The sequence below is a fragment of the Sciurus vulgaris genome, assembly GCF_902686455.1.
Source record: "Sciurus vulgaris genome assembly, contig: HiC_scaffold_248_arrow_ctg1, whole genome shotgun sequence".
Lineage (NCBI taxonomy): Eukaryota > Metazoa > Chordata > Mammalia > Rodentia > Sciuridae > Sciurus > Sciurus vulgaris.
Genome location: NW_027632808.1, coordinates 1,059,307 through 1,068,473, shown reverse-complemented (window position 1 = coordinate 1,068,473; position 9,167 = coordinate 1,059,307).

Below are 9,167 nucleotides of genomic sequence, written 5' to 3'. Positions count from 1 at the left end.
CAATCATTAATAGAAGGTGGGGGGTTTATTGCCCTTTGGAGTCTATTTGGAGTAAAGTACTTAATTTAAGAACACACAAAACATGAGGCAGTGCTCTAAGAGTTATTCTCCATTTCTAAAGTTGTCCATGCATAGAGGATTTTAATCTATTAAAAATTTTATTATCCCATTTCTAGTAAGTGGATCAAGAGTGTGAAGTATTTTGAGGAAGAAAGATGCCAAGAATAAAATTTCTCTTCCTTTGAGTATTTCCAATCAGCATTTAATTTTTAAATTACAGCTTTAGTTGAAATTCTTGCCCATTGACTTATTTTAGTTTCTATAAGAATCTTGCATTTTGCATGTGTTCTTTTATTCTACAGATATTTTTTTTTTTAAATTAGTTGTCAATGGACCTCCATTTTTATTATTTATATGTGGTTCTGAGCCCAGAGCCTCACACATACTAGGGAAGTGTTCTACTTCCCTACTGAGGTATACACTGTGTTATAACCACAGTCCTCATCATACAATTTTTTAATGATATTTCTTTTCCTAACTATTTTGTACCATTAGTTTTTTTACAGCTAGGCCTTTGGGAAATGAAATTGGAATGCCCATCACTATTCTATCTTAAATGAATTCAGTGGCCCCAAGCAACTCTCAACTTCTTTTGCAAACCTGTCCTGACCAAGAAACAGGTGGAGAGAAGCATTCTCAAAGGCTTCTTTTAGTTTCTAGCTCACATATTTCACTTGCAGTAATTGCCAGTTACCTGAACCAGCTCCTTTCATTTTAGTAAGACTTAACATATGAGGGAGTATCACTAGTGCCTGTTTGTGGGTTTTGGAGTCAGTCCCATTACTTTGCAGTTACAGCATACTGAAGTTGTTGATTTTTTTCCCTAAAACCTGTGTTCACAGAAGAGAGAGAAGCTTGATTCCAAATGAAAATCTGAATTTCTAACTAAACCTAAATTTAGTTTCTGAAAATTCAAGTATGTTTTTATAGAGTTCACTTTTTAGCCTTTTCATAATCCCTGTCATTTAATGCCTGGTTTGGATGAGATATTTATTCACATTTCAAGTTGATTTCTGTTACTTTGTAGTTAAAGATTACAGTTAACCTAATCTTCAGTGGGCACTTTCTAGTTCATTTATCTACTTTGTAACATTCCTGCTTCATGTATAAGTTTGGTGCATTGTAAAAGTGTCTCATGTTTTTTTTTTTTTTTTTTTTTTTTTTTACAGAACAGAAAGTGTTTTATTACTGTTCTAAACTATACTACACAAAAGAATCTCTGTTGTATCTGCAGGTAGTTCCACAGTGATGTGATTCCTGAAGAATTTTCCAAAGTTTTCTTCCAATGTTACCATAAATTTAGTAAAATATAAAGCAGTTTATTGTGTCTCAGTTTGATATTTGTATTATAGTACATTTTTGATCCATCAAAATTTTTGACTATCCTCACAAAATCCTACAAAATCACTTCTTTATTATTTGAGTTCATCATCAGTCAGATTTCAAAATATTAGATTTTTATTAAAAATGAATAAAAGTGTTTCATAAGTAAAACAGAAAAAACCGTTAGATTTTTAAATGCTAAATATAGCTGCAGGTATTTAGAAAAACAGAACTCCTTCTGATACAGTAAATATACCAGTTGGGTGTGATTTTTCTATAGGAAGAATCAGGGCTAATCTTTTGAAATAATATGCTCAACTGGAAAGTATAGCAGTCTGGATCCTATGGACTGGTAACTATGCATCTCAGATTTTTGTTAGGTAGGAGGAAAGATTTGAATATCTAAGTGACTTCAAAGTTTAAAAAATGATCTTTAGAACATTTTCTTTTATGAATGGTTATTGTCTAAATATGGCTTAGTTTACTCTTATAAAAATGTTACTTTGATATTACATTTATTAATTTTAATTGAAAAGAGATTCTAAGTCAATTATTATACAATGGAAAGCTAAAAAGAAAAAGTGATATGAATATGCTTTCATATTTTGCCTATTATAAAAAATAATGAAATTTTACTAGAGAGTTCTTTGGTACTAATTTTTGACATTCAAATATTTTCTCTTAATACTAAAGATATGTAAGTCTTTCACATAAAACTGAATGCAAAGGAAGGCACAGCTGGTTATAGTGTGTATACAAGCACAGTTCAGCATATGCAGAATTCAAAAGAAAAAAGGTTCACATAAGGATGTGAACTGAATTCTACTGAAAGCATTAAGAAAAGTTCTTCACTGCCAACAGTATTCAATGCTTAAGAGCTAAGAGCTAAAAACAAAAACATAAAAATTCACATAATGCAAAATGAACTTTCATATATACTTGAATATATAAAAATAGTTTTTAAAATGTCAACATAATTGTACACTATCCATGTTATGAAATGTGCAAACCAAATGGATAAGGGTTTCACAATATCCTTTTTTGATACAGGTAAACTAGCTTAGGGGGACAAACTTGATGAGTTAATGAGACTTTAATTTCAGTCAGATTTCATCAGAATTTCTGAGAGCTCAAAGAAAGCAGTACTAGAGAAACAGTTCTGTCCAGACCTGATTGGCACTGACATATGACTATTAAGTACTGTGGGGAACTGCAGGGGCAAAAAATTTAAAATATTTATTACAAATGCCCTGGGAAAAATGGGGTCTCTTACATTCCCAAACAGACCACAGTAGTTTGTTGTCTCACAACCCCTGTGATGCATCAATTGCCAATCCATTTTATAGAACAATTTACAGATGACAATTCCAAGATTACCTAGAGCAAAGAAGAATAAAGCCCATAAAATTTACTTAATATTTTATATGACAGGCTACTAGAAAAAAGTACATAATTTAGATGTTACTGAAGCATATTAAAATACTGTTTTAAAAAGAATCTAGGCCATCTAGGAATACTGAGCTGCTTTAAATATTGAGGAAAAAATTAAATCAGACTCTATAAATCTGTACTTTCTAATATTATATCTTGGAATTTGTCATCAATTTTCCAGAGCACTACAAAGATGTTTCTCAGTAAACTAAAAATGAGGATTGTTTATCTTAAAATATTTAGAAAAAATATCTATTTTAGAGTTAAAAATGAATTTTTAAAATGTTTTCATTGGTTCTACTTAGTTATACATGACACAGCAGAATGCATTTAGTTTCTTTGTGCACAGCTTATTTTTTGTTTTAGTTGTCAATGGACATTTATTTGTTTATATGTGTTGCTGAGAATTAAACTCAGTGTCCCATACATGTTATACAAACCCTCTACAACTGAGTTCTAAACCCCAGCTCCTGAAAAAATACTTTCATTGAGAAATAATATCAAACTTACTAGAAATATGACTCATAAGAAAAAAACTTATTGTACAGCTAATTTCTGTATTGCTAGCAACTAAGATAATAAATAGCAAGATAAAAAGGTATATGTTTTAGTGACAAGTGTCAGGTCTGAAGCAAATCCATCATCTGTGGTCCCAACTGAACAAGCTGAAGCAAAGTCCTCATGGTAATACCTGATTATGCACCTAGATTTTTTTTTCACTAGGCTCATATAGGTCACAATAATTTCCTATACTGTCTTGTAGCTTAATTTCTATTTAGTCCAGAGTAAGTTTAAATATTAAACATCAGCACTAAATATCAAACTACAAAGCCTAGCAAACATTAGAAGTATAATAAATAACTGTAGAAAAGTAAATATATTTTTGCACTTTTCATGCTATTTCAGAATCTGTGCTTTCTTGCTGATCAAGGACTGACATTTCAGTTGATATCTAGGGGCTACAAATGAACAGGGAGTTAAAGTCCTGATTACATAAAGGCCAGAGCTAATAAGCAGCAACACCTAATTTTAAGCTCTAATTGGAATTTATCTGTCCAATTTATCTAATTGGAATTTGTGGCCCAAATTCTTACTTTGGCAGGGGTTAGGGGCTGCTTTAATTACTGGTTCAATATATTCAGTGGTTATTGGTATATTCAAGGTTGTTTTTCTTTTCTGGTGCTTTAAAATTTTAATTCTTTGTAAAAAGTTATCTATTTCAACTGTGTTTTCAAATTCTTCACATATAATTTTTAGTCATTTTTTAATGCTCCTAAACACTATTTCCATTGACTTGCAGTAAAAATTGAAGGACAGAAGGCCTTGGATTTTCATTTTTAGGGTTTTTTAAGATTTTGTTTAGGGGTTTTATCCATCTTGTTGATATTTTCTCTAGAATCCCCTTTCTGGGGATAGGTTTGTGGCTCAGTGGCAGAGCACTTAACTAGCATATGTGAGGCATTGGATTTGATTCTCAGCACCACATATAAATAAGTGAATAAAATAAAGGTTCATCAACATCTAAAATTTATTTTTAAAAAATGAATCCCCTTTGGTTTTATTAGTCTTGTCTCTTGTTTTAAAGACATCACTGATTTCTGCCCCTAACTCTACATTTGGGTACACTCAGTTGTCACAGTTCTCAAATAGCCTGGATTTACTGGCATGTTTCAGACCTTTTTATTGGCTCTTTACTACAGCCCCCCATTTTTTTCACATAATAAGTATTTAATGGAAATGGTAGTGATAAATGTACAAATTATAATGATTATAAGTGATCCTACAGGTGTTCCAGAAAGTAGCTAATATTGGGGACATATGTCTGGCAGAAGTCCCAAGCAAAGTTGGAGCCCTGTGCTCCAGGTTGGACCACATTTGTTTCTGGACTTTATTCTCCCCCATTTCCTGTCCTTCAGAATCTAATCTATAAAGTCCAAAGGGTCAAATCAACCCTGTCATCAGAAGGATGTTTGGGATGGTTAGCCAGAGATAACGGGAGGGGTAACTTGCAGGGGCTCCTGGCTCTCCTTGCAGTGCTTGACAGAGTTTCACTGAAGAATGATTGCAGAGACTCATCCTAATAGGATTGTATGCCAGATGTATGCCTCCCTAGCTTGGATGTTATTCTGTGGAGTTTTCCTAATAATATATTACTCATTTCAGTCTGAGGATCTTGCTAGAGGTGATCGGAATAATTCTACAAATTTCCAGAAAAACATCACAGAGACAAAACACATGTTGAAACCCTGTGATGTTAACCTCACTACAGAAGAATATTTTTATTATGTTAAAAATCAAACACTGCATTTACTGGCACAGCCAGAACCTGTTGGGGCACAGAAACTTGTAGATAACAATGTTTCCCCAAGTTCTAAGCACAAAGCACCTCCCACAGTAGCTACTAGATATGGACTACCTTATGTTATCTATGGCAAGTCCTGGTACCCCCCTAAAGGCAAGCCCTTAGAAAAGGTAGATATAGATCTCCCCCTGTCTCCTACAGGGTGATTTAATTCAGATGATGGTTTTGTTTATGTGTGGTGGTAAGGTAAAAGTATAAGGTTTCACAACATTCCTTCCTTCCTACAAAGAATATGTCACCCCTATAATAAACGTTGGTACATATTAACCATTGGTACCACTGCCCTCCTGTAACCCTTAACTCAGCAATTTAGATATTAACCAGAAGGACCTAGTAGAGATGGTCACATGACTTTATTTGCTATCGCTTTACCACAAAAATAATAAAAATAGTCTTAGGTCATATAGAGTTTAGATATTAAGGAAATAAACATTGCATTAGCTCATTGACATAGTTAGATATTCTTAAAATAATTGTGATTAAGTAAGGATAATCTGTAAGGTTACTGTTTTCTCATAATCTTTTGGTAAAAATAATTTCTGCCTATGCTTTGAAAACTTTTTTGATTTTATTAGTTACAAGCCTGTCATTATAGCCTGAAGAAAAATGTATATAAACCCAGCCTTCCTCAGAATAAAGTGGGATTGATTGCACCAGAACTAGAGTCTGTGTCTTTCATTCTCCATCCATCGCTGACGCTGTCTCTCTGCGCCCCGTTTACCAGTGTGGAACTCATGGACTCCTGCTAGGCCTGGACCCCAGCAGTAACTTTAAGAAACCAATAGAAAAATGCACTTGATAGAAAGGCACATCAGTTCCTGATGAGGGCAGTGTGCTGTGTGGGAGTGTGCAGGACAGGAGGCATGGGAGTGGGATCACAGTCCTTTTTACATTGCAGAATAGGCCAGACTTCTGTCCTTTGCCTACTTTTCTCCATAGCCATAACTCAACCTGACAACCATTTCCATTTCTGGCTTCCCAGTCAGTGCTTCTTTTCCAAGACAGTTGCTCTTCTCTGGTGCTCTAAGTCAGTGACAGTAGTGGATGGGATTGCAAACTAAATTTTAATTAGGCTCTGATGCTTACTAGTGTGTGATCTTGTGTAAACTTGGCAGTATCTCTGTGCCTTAGTTTCCTCAACTTTAAAATAGTACTACTAGTAGCATTAAATGAAAAGCCATGATGAGTGGCCCAGACTGCCCAACAGGAAATCTTCATTTCACATTAGCTCTTGTTACTAAATTATTTCCAGTCTCATAGTCAGTCAGTTTGCCTCTTCCTCATTTTCAGTACCTGCTTATTTCTCAACCCAAACTCAAGTTCTTCTCAGTCTTGCCTGTGAAATGTCTTCAAAATTGATTTCTATGTGCACTCTCCCTTCAGTATTTGAAGTAGTGTGATAATTTTATCCTATCTTCCTGTTCCTCCCACTTTCTATTGAGTTCTTTCTTCACATGGATATCACTCTTGAAGGTATAAAAACATATTAAGTCAGAACTCTTCAAGGCCCACACCTCCTTTTCAGAATTCATCTATCACCAGGTCTCTTAGTGAATATGCTTTCCCTACCCAAATTAGGCAGATCTATTAAGTTCTAAAATATGCTTTGCTCTCTATCAAAATCCTGTCCCTTCTCCCAGCTCAGCTCATGCAGCACTTCTTCCTCAGAATCTGTCCAATCCCTGGATGCAAAGAATCCTTCATTCCCTGTGCACTTTGTTTACTCTCCAGTTAATTCACATGTTGTATATTTCTAACAGTCCCTGATTCAGACCACTGTAGATATTTGATGGATAAGATTTGCCATCTAAAAATTTCAGCACACAGTCTCAAAGGCAAATTTAAATTAGCTCCTCCTGGTTTCAACATGTATCTGTACCTACTGAGTGCATTCAAATTTAATAAAAATCTATTTAAAAGTTTGGAATGGAACAGATATGTAAGCTCAAAATGCCAAAATATCAAATTGCAAAAGACATTTCACTTTATTTGTAAATCTGGATCCTTAACGTTCAACATTTAGCACAGTGTCTTTGGCATCTCTCTCTTTATGAAATATTTCTCAGTTCAAAAGCCAAATTCTCCCAGAAAATCTAGTGCCTTTTCTTCTTATTTGAAATTCTTTAATATCTGGTATAGGCTGCTATAATGATTGTAGATGAATGAACAATTAATGTATATGAATGCTTGTATGCAGAAACTCCTTATCTTTGTCAGTTGTTCCACTCAGGTTTCCAGCCTACTTTGCAATGATCACAACGAGAAACCTATCAAAATCACTTAAAATTTGTTGTAGACCAAGTCTATTTTGTTTCCTTTACCAGTATGTTAATAGCATATGTGGAAGAGGTTTGTTATATTGAAAGATTATTCTTTTAAGTTTACTGTGAACATAATCATAATCTGAATGCTCAGAATGCATCAATTACATTCTAGTTTCAGAAAATCTTCCTCATGTGTATTTTGTTTATCATTTTAAAAATTGCTCTCTTCAGTCTGGGGAGATAGCTCAGTTGGTAAAGTGCTTGCCTTGCAAGCATAAGGCCATGGGTTCGAATCCCAGCACCACACACACACACACACAAAATGCTCTCTTCAACTATCCTTTGCATTGGAAGAGTGATAATATTTTAAAAGGTGCAAAATTGTTTTCTAAATTTCATGATCCAACCAAGAAAAGATGGCCCAAGGCCATATAACCCATCAGCCATCAAGACTGTGTTGTATTTTTTTGGAGGAGGCTGCACCAAGAGAAAACCCAGGACTATCTGGAAAAACTAAAATTGAAACTCTCAAGCAAGTAGTCTTTCAATGCAATAATAAAGCCAGGTACAGTGAAACAGGGCTATAATCCTAATAACTCAGGACTGGAACCACAGCATCACAATTTCGAGGATAGCCTTAACAACTTAACAAGATTCTGTCTCAAAATAAAATTGGCTGAGGATGCAGCTCATTGCTAGATCACCCCTGGATCAATCACCAGTATGACCCCCACCACACACAGTGCAATTTATTCTGCAGATTTCTAAATGTAAATTAGGAACCACTGGCCTTCAGTGTTTAACAAAGTATCATCCCTGAACCAAGGACATAATTAGGCATTTGCATGAAATGTTTATGTCAGACCCTATAATGACCAAAGGACTCAGGAATATTTAATTTAATACAAAATCCAGGTGCCTGGATTCTAATTTTCATATCCCCTGGGTACTTACTTCCCAACTTCCAGAGATCCTGATAATATATAGAACAACAGTGGACATGAACAATACTTATTGTTAGAAATACTGGATGAGAAAATCAGTATAATTTTAGTCATTCCCCAAAACTTTTCTAGAATGTCACCAAGCCATATTTCAATCATGTTGCAGAATTCAGAATAAGGAGGAAAAGAAGAGGCCATTCATTGTTTACAAATACTTGCTATATTACACAGAAGCTCTGGGTCCTTCCCCCAGGAGATCGCTGTAGCCACATAAGTCCTTTCTGCTCTACTCATTTGCAGAGTTCTGCTGTTCTAACCTTGAACCTTTCAGACAATGAGGCCTTTTATCACCATTTTCCAATAAGACCCTAAATCTCATTGCATACATCACACTTCTGGCACAGAGATTTTTCTTGGTATGTAGAATTTTAACAAAAGATTAGGATGCCTAGGCAAAAGCTTTTTTAAAGAACTAGATTTGCTCATTGCTAATTTTACTTAAAATTTCTAGTTTTTCCTTCTCTGCTTAAGTTAAAATGGTTAAAAATCAATCTTTTGCTGTGTGTGACTAAAGCTTGATTTCATGTGATAGGAATAAGAGGAAGGGGAAAGAAAGAAACCATATTACTCCTAGGACAAATTTACATCATGATAGGTTACCCCAAATCCTGTAGTAAGCCAGAGAAGTGAAATAGCAATTAGAATCTCTTTAGCTGACCATTTTCCTATACGATCCTAAATTTCATTCTTTACATAATACTTCTGGCACAGAGATGGTACTTG